Source organism: Xenopus laevis, chromosome 5S, assembly GCF_017654675.1.
Source record: "Xenopus laevis strain J_2021 chromosome 5S, Xenopus_laevis_v10.1, whole genome shotgun sequence".
Classification (NCBI taxonomy): Eukaryota; Metazoa; Chordata; class Amphibia; order Anura; family Pipidae; genus Xenopus; species Xenopus laevis.
In genome coordinates, this window is record NC_054380.1 from 36,923,333 (window position 1) to 36,944,537 (window position 21,205).

The 21,205-nt window shown below is 40.9% G+C and overlaps 1 protein-coding gene across 6 annotated transcripts in view; it reads left to right on the forward strand.

Annotated features, from left to right (window-relative positions):
* Nucleotides 1-21,205, forward strand: part of utrn.S (utrophin S homeolog) — a 446,216-nt gene that overhangs the window by 200,641 nt on the left and 224,370 nt on the right. The gene's annotated exons all lie outside the window — the stretch shown is intronic.

A 21,205-nucleotide genomic window follows, 5' to 3' on the forward strand; every position in this document is an offset into this window, starting at 1 on the left:
TATGTGCTGCTCTACATCAAGTCTGACATTTTGGGTAACTGAATAAGATCCCAGAAGGCATAGTGGTGTCTACAGATTTGCAAGGAGAGAAGTAGATGGATTCATTGATGAGCAGCATGCATATACGCAGGCACAAGTTTCCTTTTCCATTCATTTATATTCACTCCCTACCTGAATCATTACTAGAAAGGCAATTTTCCAGCAGTTGCCTTAAGTACACATGGCTTTGTTTACAAATGGGAATGGTTTGCACCCTGTGTGCTGGTTGTTTAAATGGGTGACTAGAGGGGCTAATTCTTAGCATTACAACCTGCATAGAATATATATTTGTTACTTGAGGAAATCTTTATAAAATCTGAAAGTGTCCAAGGCAGCCTTCTCCTGCTTGGACTTATGAAAATAGACTGCTGCACCTTTTGACTTGATCAGTATGAAAAGCAGTGTTTCTTATTTACAGCATCTCTAACTACCTTTGGATATATATATATATATATATATATATATATATATAAAAACGCTTGCACTCAAATCCAGTCTTGGAGATACTGTGGGTGCTCGGTCAAAGCTTCAGCATACAATCATTCGATAAGGACCCGCACTCCAATGTTTCGTGAAAAAAGTTTTTTTATTTTAACTTGTGCATCCAACGTTTCGGCCCATGCCTGGGCCTTTATCAAGGATGATAAAGGCCCAGGCATGGGCCGAAACGTTGGATGCACAAGTTAAAATAAAAAAACTTTTTTCACGAAACATTGGAGTGCGGGTCCTTATCGAAAGATTATATATATATATATATATATATATATATATATATATATATATATATATATTATATATATATATATATATAGAAACAACACTTGACTTGTGAAATGAAAAATCTATAGTTAGTGTATGAGTATATATAGTTTATGTGAGTGTATGGATTTGTCAGTATGTGTATGTATGGATGCTGGGTTTCGTTTGGAGGGGTTGAACTTGATGGACTTTGTCTTTTTTCAACCTGATCGAGCTATGAAAGTATGTAACATTACTTTCCTGACTGCTTGATTTGTTTTTCCATCTTCTACAGCAGTGATGCCCAACCGGTGGCTTGTGAGCAACATGTTGCTCTCGGACCCCTTGGATGTTGCTCCCAGTGGTCTCAAAGCAGGTGCTTATTTTTGAATCCCAGGCTTGGAGGCAAGTTTTGGTTACATATAAACCATTTTTACTGTTAGAAACAGCCTCCTGTAGACTGTAAGCCCACTTCTTGCATGCTTGTGTTGCTCCCCAACTCTTTTTACATTTGAATGTGGCTCAGGGGTAAAAAAAGGTTGGGGACCCCTGTTCTACAGGGTTGTAACGGACTACAGTTATGGAAGCCATAGTTTGCCCAGAGCAGAGGTTGGAGGGCTCAAACTGAAGTCCAGTTAGGGAAAAATTAGGGAAAAAATTTGTAGAAAATCCTCCTGAAATCATAGCATGAAGGCTAATAGGGTGGAATTTGGGGTGTGCATTAATTTAAGTTCCAGTGTAAGATGTATTAGATTAGATTAGTTATTTCAACACTACGTGACTTAAAAGGTTTATTAACCCATGTTTTTCTGGGTTAAGACTGCTGACGGCTGCCCCTGCTGGGCTTTCATACTTTCACTTAAACCAGCAGGTTGGAAACAGGGCATCTGTAGAGTATTGGGCACATTTGGGGGCTGCTAATTACTTGTAATAAGGATATGAATTGGCACTAGTTTTGCCATTTGAACAGGCCATTAAAAAATATGCCTGATGCCAATGCTATTAATAGAAAAGAAACATATAGGAAGGCTGGTATATTTTTCTAGAAAAGGTGGCAACCCTAGTTAGCACAGCAGCTCTTAGATACACACGTACCTCATATTATGTGCCTTAATCGGTAATTGATAGGCAAACATTTCTCATGCACTGTGGAGATAAGTTCCATTAAATCGGCTTTTTTTAATTTGGTATGTGTGCGCTGTGTTGATAGTACCTGTTCCTGCGCTGTACTTTCAGTGTGATATTAATGAGTTTACATTCCCCTTGTGAGGTATTATAAATTGTTTCCATTTTGCATAAAAGTAGTTATTGAACAACCAAAGTAGTTATTGAACAAAGTAAGAAGCAATGTTTCTGGTGAGTATTTATACAAATCCGGTGTTCTTTGCTGTTGCTGAAGTACGTCAGGGGCAAAAAAAGTTATTGAATCTCTAGAAAACATATGTTTTATTTCCAACTTTATTCAGGAATGACAGGAATGACACTGCCTTACTGTAAATTTACAAAATGGACAGCCCTTAAAGGAGCAGGAAAGGCTAAAACTGAGTAAGCTTTATCAGAAAGGTCTATATAAATACACCAGTAAACCCTCAAAGTAATGCTGCTCTGAGTCCAGAGTCAAAAGAAACACTGAATTTCTTTCCTTCTATTGTATACACATGGGCTTCTGTATCAGACTTCCTGCCTTCAGCTTAAACCTCCAGGGCTTGGGCTTGAGCATGCTCAGTTTGCTCCTCTCTCCCTCTCCCCCCTTTCTCCCCTCCCTCCTCTCCTCCCTGCTGTAATCTGAACCCAATGCTATGAGTGAGCAGGGAGAGTCTCAGGTGGGAAGTGATGTCACACCAAGCTAATATGGCAGCTCCTATCCTAAACAAACAGAGCTTCTAGAGCTGTTTACTGATGTATGGTAAAGCATTCTGCAGAATAAATAAAGTGGTATAGCTTGCACTATTGTGGCTAATCTATTGGCAATAAACTGCTTTAGTAGCTTTCCTTCTCCTTTAATGTGAGCTGCAATAATATTAAATAACAGTGAAATATTGTGACTTTCTTCTGGGTCCTTGCCTGGCATGGAACCTGGGTATGTTGACAGTGCATAAAGTGGGTTTAGCATATAATGGTACCATGTGGTATCGGCTGTGTAATCCTGTGCCTTTTCTGCTTTAAATGTCTATCCCTATGACTACACAGCAACTTGTTTATATAACTGTAGTAGTAGTAACTATAGCTTGTGGAGCAAACACTCCAGTTTTACCAGTGCAGGGCAACAGTATATTATATTTGCATTACTTTAAAACACTTTTTTGGCGTTACTGTTCCTTTAACTAAGTAGCTTAAATTCTATAAAGAACAAGCGTGAATGGGTAGCCAGTACTGTCCAAACTAAAAAGTTTAGTTAGCCAGTTATGTATTTTAGTAAATACTGATTGTATTAGTCTGATTATAATATTCATATACTGTGGCCATAAAGATCAGTTGGATCACTGTACCTGGCAGCAGAACTCCATTAGGACAGCTAGAACAGTGTCTCTTTATGTTATTTGTTTTATATATGAAATTGCCTTAGAAATACCATTCCTACGGCTGATTTGCAGAAAAGGATTTATTATACAGGTACGTCTGGTGCAGAATTAACCACCTGAGGCAAGCAATATGGCAACTTTAGTAGCAGAGAAGGAATATTGTGTGTCCCTGCTGAGGCCGCATTACCATTGACAGAATGTTAAGAAATGCTTATGTGATCTTCATTTCGAATAATAATTTGTGGTTAATTGCTTTCTCTTCTGCTCTGCCTGGATTAAGTGCAAATCTGAATTATGGACAAATGTTTTTCATTTGATAAAGTTTCAGTGTAAGGCACTGTGAGAAAAACATGAAACAGTCTCACTTCACTGCTCCTCTTACAAATAGAATGTAGCCTATCACTGTGCGTTTTTTTCATGGCACGTTCTGGGTGCTTTTTACCAGCTCTTAGCTTTTATAGATTATTGGATAATGGTAGTTTAGTTCCTGCTTTATTCATTGCTGGACAGGGATATTTGCAGTTCAGTATTCTTCATCATTAACACACATTCACACACACACTATTAATTCATTGACATTTAGTACTTTTTTATGTGAACTGTCCATGACCCTGTCATTGCAGGAGGTTTATCAGATCTGCCATCATTTTTTAGATCCATATGAATGCCAAATGGAGATGTGGCTAAATGCCTTATCATGGGTTTAGGAAATTATGTTTGTGTAGCCGAGGATGAGGAGAGTATAACAGTGCTTTATTAGCAGACTCATGCAGCCATTACACAACAGTCAGCAACTCTAACACCACAAGCTGTGTAGAAAGTATGCACATAAGTATAAACAATATCTATCTATCTATCTATCTATCTATCTATCTATCTATCTATCTATCTATCTATCTATCTATCTATCTATCTATCTATCTTGTATACAGTGGTGTAACTAGATATTACTGGGCCCCACAGCAAATAATTTTTCATTGTCTAGAGGTTGATCTGTTTTATAGTGCTGGGCGTTTCGCCAAAAATTCCTGCGAAATTCGCGGAATGGCAAAAAATTCGCAAAACGGCGCCAGCATCTGGTTTTTGACACCGGCGTCTTTTTTTGACGACGGCGTCCGTTTTTTGGACAAAGGGGCATTTTTACTGGCAAATTTTCGCGAATTTATTCACCGGCGGCGAATCGCGGGAATTTGCCTATCACTACTGTTTTACTAATATTTACTGAAATTGTATTTGAACTGGGACCTCATGGGGCACTTTTACCTTCTGGGCCCCCCCTATAGCTGCAGGGTCTGTTTCCTCTGTAGTCACGCCCCTGATGGTGACTGAATGGAGATAGATGGATTCTAAGAGACAAATGGGACTGAGTGAGCAGGATCACTTGGAGGAGTCAATGGGGTGGTGGTGCAGGGCCCAATAGTTTATTCTTGGCTCTAGTGAACATGTGCAATAATCTGTGTTCATAGAAGTTGTATATTTTATATATTTAGCTGACTGTCTCTTTTTATAGCATATTTTAAACTCTGCATATTCCCTGTGCCCTGCTACCTGTTGAAATTGTCTGTAAAATAATTGCTTTATTGTAACCAGGTCAGTATCTTCCTCCCAGGAGTTAAAATGGCACATCTTACCCCCCACCCCACCCCACCCCACATACAATTTAAATGGAAAGAATGAAAAATGTTACTGGAAAGGCAGAACTTGTCAGGTCAAACATTATGTAGATTTTAAAAAAGAAAAAATTTCAATATTTGATAGAAGTACAGAAGTATATTAATCGCCATGCCCCCTCCGTGGCATATAATAACTACAGTATATACATGCAATAGTAATGGTCACACATCAAATATGCATAGACTGGAGAGGTTCAATGTAAAGTAGATTGGCATAGAATTATTAAAGAGGACAATCTCACTCCTTTTAAAGTGAATAACATTTATTAATGTTACATTTCAAATGACATTGTGACCTTTGTCGAGGTGAGTGAGCGCGTTCTAATAACAGAATGTATAATGATTAATACTTCCACTTTCTTTGGAAAAGGTGCAGATGTAAAGCAAGCTGTCAACTGGAATTTGTGGTGTCAGATTTTTAAAGGAGGACTGTCTGATACATTTGTGTATATACTAAATGTAATACAGAAATCCCACATGCCTAATTAACAGGGGTTGTTCACCTTTTTAGTTAACTGATAGTTAATGCTTTTGGTTTTCATTTTTTAATATTTTTTAATATTTGGGGTTTAATTAATTGGAGTTAATTAACTTTTTTTCAGTAGTTCTACAGTTTGCAGTTTTAGCAGTCTGGTTGCTAGGGTCCAAGTTACCCTAGCAACCAGTCACTGATTAAGAGACTGGAATATGAAAAGGAGAGGGCCTGAATAAAAACACGAGTAATAAAAAGTTGCAATAACAATACATTTGTAGCCTTACAGGGCAATGGGGGGTTTTATTTTACTTTTTTTTTTAAAGCTGGAAAGAGTCAGAAGAAGGCAAACAATTCAAAAACTATAACAAATATATAATGAAGACCAATTGAAAAGTTGCTTAGAATTAGTGAACCACCCCTTTAATGAAAGGGTGGCATTTGTGTATCAGACAAAAAGAAGACGAACTTTTGTTTTAATAGTGTTGCCTGTATAAGAGAGTTTAAGGGTTAGTCCACACGAGGAGATTCGGGGAGATTTTTTCGCCTGGCGACTAATCGCCGCTTCTTCTGGGCGACAATCTCCGCGAACTACCTTTGCATGTCTTCCCATCTGTTATAATGAAAAGTCACCTGCGCTAAAGCACATGCGGAGCTTCATTTTCCGAAGTCGCCCGGCGACTAAATCTCCCCGAATCTGTTTGTGCTTTGCTTTTTATGATAAAGCTAGACCTAACCCATTCTTGGAAAGTCAGAAAACACATTTGTCACAAAACATGAATGTAAGGGTGAAGACACACAGAGCTTCTCGTAGCAGCTACTTGTCCCGGCTGTGTGTTTTAGCAGAGCCAATTCTCAGCATTGCCTATGCCAAGGTATTTTTTTGCCATTTTGTATCCACAACAAGTAGCCGTTACTTTTACCCCCGTGTGTCTTCATCATAATGTGCAAATGAAGATAAATGGACTTACTAAAATCAGCCCCTTTTATGTATGTCACACTATCTCTTTAAGTCTTCTTACCATTGTAGAAATCTTCACCAAAAAAAGGAGCCTTAGTCACTTCTTTTGTTAAAGTGTCCATGTTTTGTACAGCCCAGACAATGTAATATTACAAACCTACCTCTTGCCAGGTAAAAAATTACCATAATGATCCTGCGTAAAACTGCTCCCAATGGATAGCTGCTGAATGGGAGAGAATAAGCAGATATAGAGTCATGGTGCTTGGATTGCATGCATGTGGAGGTCCTGCAGGTGTCACTGTAAGTCAGTAGCAGAGATCAAATGACTGGATGTGTGTGTGCTTTGAAGAGGTAATAGAACAAAAACTACTAACCATAGATCATTGGGCTAATTCTCTGCATGGAACTTTTTTTCTGCCATCCTGTATTTTCAATTGCTGGAGTCCTACGTATGTAGATGCCTGCAAATGTATGCCAACCCAATGAGTAATTTTTTCAATATTTTTTATAAACAAAATCCAAACAAAACAATCTGTTAACATTTACTATAAAAAAAAACTATAAATATTTCAGTGATTCAGAACTTTTGGTGTATTTTATTGCACATTTTTAGTCATGTGGTTATACCTAAAGACCTAGCAGCAAGTGGGACAGAGAAAGTGACCTTAAGTCACAGCTATCATCCCTATGGAACACGGGACATTTATAAACCAGGCTTGATTTATTGTATTTTGCTTTGGGCACTGACATTATCCATAGGATCATAGGTTCTATCTGTCTGTCTATTTAGCTATCATTCTTAAAGGGATTCTGTCATGATTTTTATAATGTAGTTTTTATCTCTAAGGGTAAGGCCAGACGAGGAGATTCGGGGAGATTTTGAGGCAACTTTGGGCGACTATTGAAAACGCATCGGCGCGTGTGCATTAGCGCAGGCGATTATGCGCTGTAGCCTATGGGGAAAAGACGCTGAGGCAGTTTGGGTAGATAGTCGCGCATAAGACATGGCGATAAGTCACCAGGCGACAAAATCTCCCCGAATCTCCTCGTCTGGCCTTACCCTAAATTACACTGTTTACACTGTAAATAATTTACTCTACCATGTAAAATTTAATTCCTGAACTAGCAAGTGTATTTTTTTAGTTGTAATATTGGTGTGTAGGCGCCATCTCAGGCCATTGTGCCTGGTCATGTGCTATCAGAAAGAGCCATCACTTTAGGATGGAACTGCTTTCTGGCAGGCTGTTGTTTTCCCTACTCAATTAGGGCTAGGGATGTAGCGAACGTCGGAAAAAAAGTTCGCGAACATATTCGCGAACTTGCGCAAAAATGCGAGCGGTTCGCGAACGGTTCGCGAACCCCATAGACTTCAATGGGAAGGCGAACTTTAACATCTAAAAAAGACATTTCTGGCCAGAAAAATGATTTTAAAGTTGTTTAAAGGGTGCAACGACCTGGACAGTGGCATGCCAGAGGGGGATCAAGGGCAAAAATGTATCTGAAAAATCTGCCTGTGTGTGCTTGGAAGAGATAGTGTAGGGGGAGAGCTGTTAGTGATTTCAGGGACAGATGATAGTAAGTTTGCTGGCTAGTAATCTGCTTGATACTGCTCTGTATTGGAGGGACAGAAGTCTGCAGGGATTTGAGGGACATTTTAGCTTAGGTAGCTTTGCTGGCTAGTAATCTACTGTTCTCTTTAAACAACTGCCATACGTTGACCTTGTAGGCATTGTTTGCCCAGTTTTTTTGGACGCAGCCACTGAAGCACAGTTGCCAGAAAAAATATGCCATATAAATGCTGAAAATAGTAATTTTTCGCCATACGTTGACCTTGTAGACATTGTTTGCCCAGTTTTTTTGGTTGCAGCCACTGAAGCACAGTTGCCAGAAAAAATATGCCATATAAATGCTGAAAATAGTCATTTTTTTTTTTTTTTGTAACTTAAAATTTTTATTGTTTTCTCAGTACAGTACAAGTAAAGTAATCGATACATTATGTTGCTTGTCTTCGTACAACAGTCACAGCAGTTATTAAAACAATACAGCCGGAGACTATTATCACAATACTGTAACAGTAATGAGAGAAAAGATAGGAAAGAACCATAAAGAGATCAAAGGAAAAAGAAAAAAGAAGAGAAAAGGAAAGGAAACAAAACAAAATAAAATAAAATAAAATATGGAGACCAGTAATGGAATAACCATGCCCAGTGGAAAAAACCAAGAGCGGGGAAACTAGGTCACATCAGCTATTGTGGTTTTGTAGTACTCCCAGTTCCCCCAGACATCATTGTGTTGTTGCAGGGTATCGGTTATCCGAGCTGTCATTTCCTCGAACTTCCTATTTATATCGAGTCTGGAGATGACCTCCTGAATCGTAGGGACCGTTGGCGATTTCCATTTGGAAGTAATAGCCAACCGTGCTACAGTGGCTACTTGGTTGATCCATTTTTGGACCGCATTCGACAATTTCGGAACTGGGAGTGCTAACAATAAATTGGGCATCTCAATAGTAATGGGAGTTCTCATGACCGAGGATATTAACCCGGAAACCGCCACCCAAAATTCAGACAGTTTCGGGCAAGTCCACATAATATGGTGAAGTGTGCCCCTAAATTGACAATCTCTCCAGCACATAGGACTGGATTGTGGATAGATTCTGGAGAGTCTGTCAGGTGTAAGATACCACTTCATCATAGTCTTGTATACACTCTCTTTTTGTTGAGTGCAAACTACTATTTTACGTGCATTCTCCCAAATTTTACCCCATTGATTCAGGGACAGTTCCCTATCCCATTCAGATTCCCAGTACCGCATATAAGAATGTTTGGGAAAAGGGTCCTCCGGCAGCATATTCATTAATCCGTATAATTGAGAGATGAGACCTTTACAGGGGAAATCCCCCCTAACACCCTCTCAAATGGGGTCAACTGAAGGTTTGGTGTCTGCCCAAGTAGCGTCGTTATGTAATGTTTAACTTGCAGATAGGCCATCGTTTTATCTAGGCCCCAGTTACATCTCGATTGAAGTTCGTCATACGTAGACAGTTTTTTCCCCACAGGGCTAAAAAAATCTTTAACTCTAATTAGAGAATAAGAATTCCAATCTTTATGGAAAGCTTTACGTTGTCCCGGGGGAAAATCCGGATTAGCGGAAAGTATAGTTAAAATAGAAGGGAATTTACAAATCCGATATAGTTTAAGACAACGTCTCCAAATAAATTGAGTGAATTGTATTGGTTTCGGCGCCATGGCCGGTATTTGTAGTTTAGGCTTAGTGCTCAAAATCAGATTACTGATATGGAAAGGAGCCAACCATTCAGATTCTAGCGTGGCCCACCTAGTGGGAGGATTCGGTTGCAGCCAAGCTAGCGTTTGGCGTAAATGAGATGCCTCATAATATTTCCGAATATTCGGCACTGCTAGGCCCCCCTGGCTTCTTCCCGCTAACAGCACGGAGCGAGGTAATCTAGCCTTAGTGGATCCCCAGATATAACTAAATATCGTTTTTTGAATCTGGTCTAGAGTGGAAGAGGGAATTTGAACTGGAATAGTTTCAAAGAGATACAGCAGTTTGGGAAGAACAGACATCTTAACCGCAGTTATACGGCCCAACCATGAGATGTTATATTGTTTCCAATCTGACATATCTGACGTGATCTGTTTCACTACAGGGGTAAAATTTGTTCGGTAAAGTTGATGATAGTGCGGAGTTAGTTTAATTCCCAGATATTGTATGTGAGAAGTCTGCCATTTATAATGAAAATCGGCTTGCAGGGCTGTTTTAGAAGACCCTTCTAAGTGAAAGGAGAGGGCCTCAGACTTTGCCCAATTAATTTTATATCCAGCCACTGTACTATAAAGTCGTAGAAGACCATGTAAGTTGGGCAGGGAAATAAAAGGGTTACTAAGAGTCAACAAAATGTCGTCTGCGAAAAGTGAAATTTTATATTCCTCCCTGCCAACGGTTATACCTGAAATATCTGGGTGCGCTCTAATTTTAGCAGCTAAAGGCTCTATGCTGAGAGCGTAGAGCAGGGGAGAAAGAGGGCAGCCCTGTCTCGTACCATTTCTAATGTGTATTGGGGTTCCACCATCTCCATTCATCTTCAAGTAGGCTGACGGGGTCGTATATAACAATTTGATAGCTTGTAGGAAGGGGCCCTGAAAACCCATATGCTGAAGTAGTTGAGTCATATAGGTCCAGTCTAACCGGTCGAAGGCTTTCTCAGCGTCTAGGCTCAACAGCACTGAGGGGGTACCTTTTGATTGAATCATGTCAATAAGATCTATTGCCCTACGAGTGTTATCTCCTGCCTGCCGTCCTGTAATGAAGCCCACCTGATCTGAATGGATCAGCTTAGGCAATAGCGGGGTCAGTCGTTGCGCCAACAATTTGGTAAATATCTTTAAGTCACTATTAAGTAGTGCTATGGGCCTATAATTTCCACACAATGAAGGGTCCTTACCCTCTTTAGGAAGGACAGTTATATAAGAAGATAGCATGGAATCCGGAATAGTTTCCTTCCCCAAGAGAAAAAGATTAAACAATTCCGTTAGAATTGGGGAAAGAATTGTTTGGAACGTCTTATAATAAGAGTTGGAGAACCCGTCAGGACCTGGAGATTTGTGGAGCGGAAGGGACCCCAATACACTAAGAACCTCCTCGTTAGTCACCTCACCATTGAGAATTTCCAAATCTTCCTCTGAGAGGACAGGCAGACCACAGTTTTCTAAAAATTGGGCTATCTGTGTAGATTTGGATTCAGCCATATGGGAATCTACCGGGAACAAATTATATAATGCAGAATAGTAGGAGTGGAAAGCTTTTGAGATCTGTGCGGGATTGTGCACGACGTCTCCAGTATGAGATTGTATAGATAAAATCTGAGAGAGTCTGGAGCGTTTCCTCAACTGGTTTGCTAAGATTGTGTGGGCTTTATTCCCCATCTGGTAATATTTTCTTCTTGACCAAATTAAGGTTTTTTCCGCATCTAAAATAGCCATTTGTTTAAGCGAGGAACGCAAGGCTTGGATATCTAAAGCCGTTTTTGGGTTCGGATCCTGTTGGTAAACAAGCTCTAGGTTACGTAACTTGTTCTCTAGGCAGTAAATCTCCTGTCTTCTACTACGGCGTTTAGCAGAGGATAGCGAAATAAGGTGGCCCCGTAGTACAGCCTTATGGGCTTCCCATGTCAAAGCTAAAGATTCAATGGAGCCTCTATTATCTGCAAAATAATCTTTAAGGTGACCCGCTACAGTTTCCCTGGTTTTTACATCGTTTAGAATAGTTTCATTCAATCTCCAATGCGATTGTCTGTGGAGTTTAGGTGGAAGTGCAATGGTCAAGGTGATAGGGGCATGGTCAGACCAGGAGATTGCCTGTATAGAGGCAGAAAAAGGAAATTTCAGGCAATTCTGGGAGACAAGAAAATAGTCTAGCCTCATGGAAGCGTCGTGAGGGGATGAGTAGAAAGTATATCTCCTATCCCTTGGGTTACTTATACGCCATGAGTCAAATAATGCATGAGATCTAATCAAAGCCCGAAACTGTTTAGCCTTATAAGGGACCCGTGATGTAGGGGAGGGACTGGGGTACCTATCAAGATGTTCAGAAAGCACTAAGTTGAAGTCACCACCCATTATCATTACAGGAGAAGAGTATTTGTTCATCAAAGATAGAGATTTACGAACCATTCGGATCTGTTTCACATTCGAAATATATACATTCAGGAGAGTAATCGGGGTATCCACGTAGGAGCCTTGCAGCAGAATAAAGTGTCCATTCGGGTCAGCCACTTGTTTCGTAATAACCAAGGGGCAGTCCCTATGTATCAAAATCATAACCCCAGCCTTTTTATGGGGACCTGAGGCCTGGTAAATTCTGGAATAGATATGAGAATTGAGTCTATAGTTATCCGATGCTTTAAAATGTGTTTCCTGTAGGAAAGCCACCTCAGCCCGAAAGCGTTGGATCTCTTTCAAAGCCAAGGTTCTCTTTCTAGGACTATTAAGTCCCTTGACATTCAAAGAGACCAGACGCAACATCTTAAATAATCAAAAAAGGACACTGTGCTAATAGGCTCATACAGTGGACCGAACACAACCAATTTAAGGAAAACATACAACTTTGCAAGCCTAACGATAACCCTTAAATAGATAAAAACAGCCCCACACAATGCGTGCCAACCACGCGAAAGTACAATCTGTAAACTGACAGGGGTAAAGTCAATGGACAAAAAAAAGACTGTGAATCGTAGTCCAAACAGCCGCCCAGGAGCAGGACTGAAAAAAATTAGCAGAGAGAGATAGGGGTGGTCGGATTGAGTGAGCTGAAGAGCAATCGGGAAATATTTGGTCGTCTCCATATGGGAAATGGTAGATATCAAAAAATAGGAGGCCTCCAAAAAAAAAAATCAAAAGCAGAAACAACAATCAACAAAAACCAATAACAGACATGAGCAAACAGTGGTGTTACCTGACCTTCGGTAACTGGGGACACCATAGGTACAGTACACTCCTCGCAAGTACCGGTGTCGGCGGGAAAGTCTAGGCGAGAAGAAACCGGTGAGAGAAAAAGAAAAATACACACCCTTCCGCAGGGTAGGCACGGATAGTCGACCACTCAAAAGTAGAAGTGGGAAGGCAACCTAGAAAAAAGATAAAGCAAGGGGGACCCCCTACAGCGTAGAATCCCTCAAGGAGGCGGATCAGATCTGCGTGGAGGTGAAGAGGGTGGACGGGATCTTTGCGGGCTTGTCGATTCCCATTCCGGAGTCATCCGAGGTGGTGGGATTTGAGATGCTTCCTTCGATGGCAAAGGATTTGGCACCCCTAGGTTCTTCAGAAACGCGTCGCACATCCGGGGGTCGGAAAGGGTATATTGTTGTCCCTTCACGGTGGTAAGTAGCTTGAAGGGGAATCCCCATCTGTAGGGAACATTCTGAGCTCGAAGGTATTGCGTCACAGTCTTAAGCTCTCTCCGTCTCGCCAGCGTGATGGGAGAAATATCATTATAAATTTGTAAAATTGCCCCTTGGTATTCAATATGTGCCGAATTTCTTGTTGCTTTAAGAACTTTCTCTTTGCTTTCAAAATAATGGCAGCACACAATGATGTCTCTGGGATTAGCTTGACCCGGTCTTTTGGGGCCCAAAGCTCTATGAGCTCTGTCGAATCTCCAAGCCTCCGCAGGCAAATCCGGACAAAGTTCAGAAAATAGTGCCCGCAAGTATTGTCTAATATCCTTCGGCAGCACACTTTCTGGAGCCCCTCTAATTCTGAGGTTTTGCCTGCGATTCCTGTTTTCCAGGTCCTCGCAATATGACTTGAGATTGGCCAGTTCCTCTTGTATAGTAAGCTGATCATCTTCCAAAGCATTATGTCTCAGGATTAAATTATCGGAAATGGTTTCCAACTTATCCACTCTTTGGCCCACGGAGTGTAGATCGTTCCGGAATTCCTGCATAGCTGTGTTAACAGCCCCAGCTATTGCAGCTGACAAAGAATTCTGAAGCGCAAGGAGCTGCTGAGCCAGTATGCCTGCAGTTACTGGGGTTGAAGCGTGGGGGTCATCATCTGCACAGAGCGCTGGGGCAGGTCTTTCCTCCAATGTCTGCCAATCAGTAGGTGGGCTAGGGGACCTCCTATCACCCCAGTTGGAGCCCCTAAGCGTTTTCTGTATGTTAGACCGGTCAGGCCCTGTCGCTGAAGCAGGTTGGGAGGAGAGCTGATCAGCAGCTGAAGGGCTACTGTGCTGAAGCGGGTCAATGTGCGGCTCAAATCCCCCCTCCATCACCCTACATTTATTTGTAGCTGCCAGCTCATACCTGGCCGTGTCCCCATTAGAAGAGGGGCTGGCGCCAGAGTCGCGCTTGGGACCTCGCCCGTGATCGGCGCCGCCATCTTGGATCTTGCGCGGCTTGACTTTGACAGCCGATTTCTGCAAGAACGGAGAGAGGGAGCCCGTCGGCTCCAAGTTCTTCTTCTTCCCCATGAGCGGTATGTGCCAGGCGAAGAGTTCCCCGCGCTGAGAAGAGCGGAGTGTAGCTGTAGAGCGGGGAATAGGCCTACCGCTGCGGAGCTGCGGGAAAATGCGCCCTCACCAGATCATGCCGCGCATGCGCCCCCCGAAAATAGTCATTTTTTGCCATACGTTGACCTTGTAGGCATTGTTTGCCCAGTTTTTTTGGTCGCAGCCACTGAAGCACAGTTGCCAGAAAAAATATGCCATATAAATGCTGAAAATAGTAATTTTTTGCCATATACGTTGAGTCAACGTATGGCAAAAAATGACTATTTTCAGCATTTATATGGCATATTTTTTCTGGCCTCTGTGCTTCAGTGGCTGCGGCCAAAAAAACTGGGCAAACAATGCCTACAAGGTCAACGTATACACTACTACAGCGGTGGATACGGATTACGTAAAATATATGAATGCTGCTTGAAAAAAGTCACTCCGGTGTTTTTTCTGGAGACGGTAATATTATGGATATTTAGACAGAATGTGAACAAGGTCACACAGCTAGATGGCAGTTGGTTGAATAACACACTGGGCAAAAAATGCCTACAGGGCAAATAATGCCTAAAAGGTCAATTTATACACTACTACAGCGATGGATACGGATTACGTAAAATATATTATGGCTGCTTGAAAAAAGTCACTCCGGTGTTTTTCTGGAGACGGTAATATTATGGATATTTAGACAGAATGTGAACAAGGTCACACAGCTAGATGGCAGTTGGTTGAATAACACACTGGGCAAAAAATGCCTAAAAGGTCAACTTATACACTACTACAGCGATGGATACGGATTACGTAAAATATATTATGGCTGCTTGAAAAAAGTCACTCCGGTGTTTTTTCTGGAGACGGTAATATTATGGATATTTAGACAGAATGTGAACAAGGTCACACAGCTAGATGGCAGTTGGTTGAATAACACACTGGGCAAAAAATGCCTACAGGGCAAATAATGCCTAAAAGGTCAACTTATACACTACTACAGCAGTAGTAAAATAAAAAAAAGTAAAATAAAAAAAAAATGAATATTAAAAAAAAAAAAATTAAAGTTGGTGCTGCTGAACTACTAGGAGCAGCAGATTAGCACACCAGTCCCACTCCCCAACACTGCTAGACTAATAGCACTGGGCTCTTATAGTAGTAGTAGTAGTAGTAGTAGTAAAACAACAAAAAAATAAATAAAAGCAGTCCTTACAAGGACTACTGTTATTGCAGCAGTCAGCAGATGAGATCAGAAGCAGGACAGCTGCCCACTGCAGCTACATACAGAGCACTGCAGTAGAAGGTAGATTACTAGCCAGCAAAGCTACCTAAGCTTAAATGTCCCTCAAACCCCTGCAGACTTCTGTCCCTCCAATAACAGAGCAGTATCAAAACGATTACTAGCCAGCAAACTTTCAACTGTCCCTGAAATCACTAACAGGCAGCAGCTCTCTCCCTACACTATCTCTTCAGCACACACAGGCAGAGTGAAAAAACGCTGCAGGGCTTCGGTTTTTATAGGGAAGGGGAGTGGTCCAGGGGAGAGCTTCCTGATTGGCTGCCATGTACCTGCTGGTCTGGGGTGAGAGGGCAAAAAAAAGCGCCAACAATGGCGAACCCAAAATGGCGAACGTCGCGCGACGTTCGCGAACTTCCGGCGAGCGCGAACACCCGATGTTCGCGCGAACAAGTTCGCCGGCGAACAGTTCGCGCCATCTCTAATTAGGGCACAAGTCGCATGACTTGGGGCAGCTGGGAAACTGGCAATATGTCTAGCCCCATGTCATATTTCAAAATTAAATATAAAAAAAATCTGTTTGCTCTTTTGAGAAACAGATTTCAGTGCAGAATTCTGCTGGAGCAGCACTTTTAACTGATGCGTTTTGGGAAAAAAAAAAAATCATTTTTTCCCATGATAGTATATATAAAATATAAAAATCAGTAGTATAATACACAAGTAAATGTCTAACACTATAGAATATTTATCCAAATTAAATTTTATCTCCATATATTAAGTCTACTAAAAATTATGTAAACATTATTAAAAAGGCTTGTTCTGCCTCCAATAAGGATTAATTATATCTTAATTTGCATCTAGTACAAGGTACTGTTTTATTATTACAGAGCAAAGGAAATTGCTTTTAAAAGTTTGGATTATTTGGATAAAGTGGAGTCTATGGGCGATGTTCTTCCTAAATTCGGAGCTCTTTGGATATCAGGTTTTTGCATAACGGATTCCATACCTGTATCAGGATTTTATCATGCACACTATTAGATATCAGGAAGCCTACAAAGCAACACACCTTTCTGAGCATAAATAACTGTTGACAAAGGGAGAGATTTTCATATACACATGGGGAACCTAAAAAAATTTCCAAAAGCTTTCAGAAAAATTCAGAGGCAACGCAATGCATTAAATTAAGTTAAGAAATGGTGCATTTGCTGGTGAGTTTAAGGGAACAGTTGTCTCAGCTTGTCAGAAATGCTGCTTTTATTACTCTAACTGGGCTTTACCAGTTATTCGATAGAGCCCATTATAACATTAGCACCCAAAGTGAATGATTAGAGGATTAATGTTGCTTTGGAGCAGAATATCTGCTTTGGCTAGTATGGAGAAAAGCTCTGTAGTAAATCTGTTTTCCCATGCCATATGATTCCTGTTGCTGCTGACGGAATGGATCCATGTATCTTGTCTTCAATGTGTTGTGAATTTCTTAACATATGTTTCTATATTGGAAGCAGGAGGCTCTCCATGCTCAGTCTGAATTTGTACGTTTTTTCCCCAAGCAGCCTATTTTTAAATTAATAAAGATTCCTAATTATAAATAAGGAATACTTTCACTTAGTTTTTATGTAAATATTTATTAAACTATATAACTAGATGTTATTTTATCCTTAATTACCTATACATTTTCATTTAAGTATCAGTTGAAGTTGCAACTTGAAATGCTTAGAAGAGGTAAACAGAAATATCCTTCATGATCTATAATTTGCCTCCTGTGGTCAAGGATCAATCATTTTAGAATTCTTGATTGGCCTCACAAAGCCGCGTTGAACTAAAGGCCCCAAAACATGGGCCGATAAAATCTGCCGACAGACCAAGTCGGCAGCTTATCGCCCGTGTAGGGCCATCCAACAGGATTATTGATCGATATCTGGCCGAAAGAAAGCCAGATGCAGGGCAGGTTAGAAAATCCCGTTGGATTGCGGCTGCATCTTTTTGGTGATGCGGCCCTGTGATCCACCCGCCCGTTTCTCCTCCGTTCTGATCCAATCATCGGGCCCTAGGGCCCACGATTGGATCAGCCCGATATCGCCCACTTTAATATGGGCATATTGGGGAGAGATCTGCTTGTTTCATGACAACACCAAACGAGCGGATCTCTACGTCTATGGCCACCTTAAGAAACTTTGCCTATCACTTAATTTGGCCATACATAGCCAGATACGTTTTTTCGTCTTTAGTTCCTTGTCTGTCATGTTGAGCTGTGATCAGCCACATTACGGTAACCCCTTCCATTGTCCCTGTGCATTCATTGACTATGAGTATGAAGATCCAAATTGCGGAAAGATCCGTAAACCCTTGGTCCAAGCGTTCTGGATAACAGTTCCAATACCTGTATATGACTCTGAATGGTAAACTATTTTAGGACTATGGCACATAGGGTATTGTCCTGCTGCTGACATCTGGTGGAAAATCAAAAGTGGAGGTTAAACATCTACCTCTCACCAGTCATAATGTTATTTCATGAAAAGTACCCATATGACACACATTGAGTAGTCACACAAAATAGTGGTGCTTTTTGTGTATTATCCAAGGATCTTTTGATTATATCACATAGAGAGTGGAGATAAGCAGGCAGGTTTTCACTGTTTGCCGCTATATAGCAGTTACTTAAATAACACCCTATGTGCCATTAGTTTGGTATAGTGCTGACTTCTAAAAGCTAATATAATATACATTATACATATATATACATATATCAGCAACTGCTCCTCCTCTGCCTCGCCATTCTGTCAATCCCTGCACTGGCTTCCATTACCTTTCAGAATCAAATTCAAATTAATGACACTGACTTTCAAAGCACTTCATAACTCTGCCCCACCCTACATCTCTGAACTCATCTCTATATACTCACCCACTCGCTTACTACGCTCCTCTACTGACCTGCTACTCAACTCTTCTCTCATTACCTCCTCACATGCTCACATTCAAGACTTTGCAAGGGCTGCACCCCTCCTCTGGAACGCTCTCCCACGGTCTGTCTGACTTTCTCCCAACCTTTCTGCTTTCAAGAAATCTCTGAAAACGCACTTCTTTCGAGAAGCCTACCCTCACTCTGCTTAACTACCAAACGCAACACCACATACAGTACCACATTTCTCACCTACTTAATTCGATCTTGCCCACTCCCACACCTTGTGTATTACTCCCTTCCCTTTAGAGTGTATGCCTATGCATAGGGCTTTCCTCACCTTTTGTACCTGTATTGATTGTGATGTTTGTTACTCCATATATTCTATGTATGTAATTCATGTGATGTAGTTGTATAATCACATTTACTTTACAGTGCTACGCAATATGTTGGCGCTATATAAATACATGTTAATAATAATAATAATAATACATAGCAAGATTCTGAATTTTTGTAGAACAAGAACTATACAATAGGTAAATTAAAAAGCTGGTTTAGCCCCATTAAAGCTTTTATTTGATTTTGGAAGTTTTAGTGCCATTGTACATGTGGCACATGAGGGCTCTTGAATTAATGGCTCGTATGGTTTGAAAATATTGTATATTTCATGTCCTTTAAAAATTGTTCTTGGTTATCTGTTTTTGTTGATTTGTAAACACTCGGAGCAAGTGCCACTTCAGTGCCATTGTTAAGTAATGTGGCACATGTTGTACCTTTGTTTAAAATTATAAACAAGGGTCTAGCCACTGTCTGTGTGGGAAGGAAGAAATAAGGAGAATAAAGAGTAATTAACAAATCTCATCCTTCAGTTCCCCTGAAAGAGCTGACAGCAGGATAAGAAGCTTCACTTCACTTCCACCTTCTAATAAGAGCTGTTCTGTGGTTGAGTATGTGAATACAGTGTGTTGCTTGACACTGAAGATCTTAACAACTGTCACTGATACTGTACTTATTTCCTAATTTTCTTCAAAGGAGTGACAGAAACTCATATTCCCAGTGGAACTTTAAGGGAAAAAAAAAACCAAGTTGTTGGATTTTTATTTTAAAAGCTCAGAGTTTCACATTTGTTTCTGAATAATTTATGGCAGAATAAAATTAGGCAACTGGATGCTTTATAAGGTGCATAAAACTGTGCATGTAGAAGAATATGCTTCCAGGCATCAGATCCCTCTGGGCTTGTGTGCAGGTACATGGGAAGAATTTTTGTTGATCTTCTAGATAATTACCTACATTTGTGACAGCCTGGTCTTAAACAAGATGGTTTATTTATTACCTCTACAGGGCTGAGTCTGTGCACTGCTCTATAAAGGACATCATTAAAGCATATGATCATATAGTAAACCTTGGCCAACACTGCTGGTAAGCTCAAAGTAGGTCAGGCAAAATAGAATTATTGTTCAGGTCCCAAGGAACATTTTAACTCTAACCTAAAGGTGAAGCTTGTCTAAAAATATCCCTGTGCATTTCCAAGCTTAAATTCAGTTCTGTGACATTGTTATGGATGCTTTTCAGCCAAGTCAGACGTGTGAGTATAAAACTGGATTCTCCGAAAGGTCTAAGTGGTCTCTGAGTCTCTGACATGGGACTTTTAGTTCTGAAACTGATGGATATCCCACATTAGCCTTTTATCAAATTAAGAGCTTCATGGACCTTCAGCCTATATAATAGACAGCCAATGTACTACCAGTATCAGACTAGGATGCATGCGGCTGACCAGAAAACCTTGGACCTTAAGGTGGCCATAGATGCAAAGATCCGCTCGTTTGGCGATGTTGCCAAACGAGCGGATCTTTCCCCGATATGCCATTAACAGGCATGGCTATATCGGGGTAATCTGATTGTTCGGCCGTATAGCTGAACGATACGATTACGATGTGCCATGCGCTCCGGCGGGATCGGTCGGGTCAAAATCAAACCTGACCAAACGACTGATCTCCGCCGGGCGAAAGATGTCGGCACACACCACACACGATCCGAAAATCGTACGAATCCTCGATACATACGATTGGATCTGTGTGTCTATGGCCACCTTTAGACCCATTCTCTTAATTATTTTACTCCTCTCAACATCTGTATTTTCATAGCCTTGTATGTTTGCATACTATATTCTTCTATTTATTTCTCTCCTCTGTTGCCATACAGAAATGGGTAATGACCATGAAGTGGATCAAATGGTTAAGAGCAGGAGGGTATGCTGACAATTGGGTCAGTCTAGAGTTCTACTGGTATCCTGGTGGGCCAATCCTACGCTGGGTATTTCTATGATAAGGGAATGTCTTGCCATTTTGGGCAGTGTGATAATGGGGGGATTTTGGGGAACTTTGAAATCCACAATTTTTAGTAGTTCAGGAGGCAGCACCAATTGTCCTGAAATTGCCCTGATACCTACAGTGGCGATTGCCTTATAGCACTCTTGAGACATTTTTTGTTTGCAAATGTGACTTCCAAGCAACTGTTGCCTGGTGAGCTTTGGTGAAGTAAATCAAATGTGTATCATTGCCCTACTATGTACGTTATTAGTACATATCTCCCAACCTTCCCAATATCAGCCTTTGTAGGATCAGAGTGGTTGCTCATAAGCAGTAAATCTCTGTAATCCATGA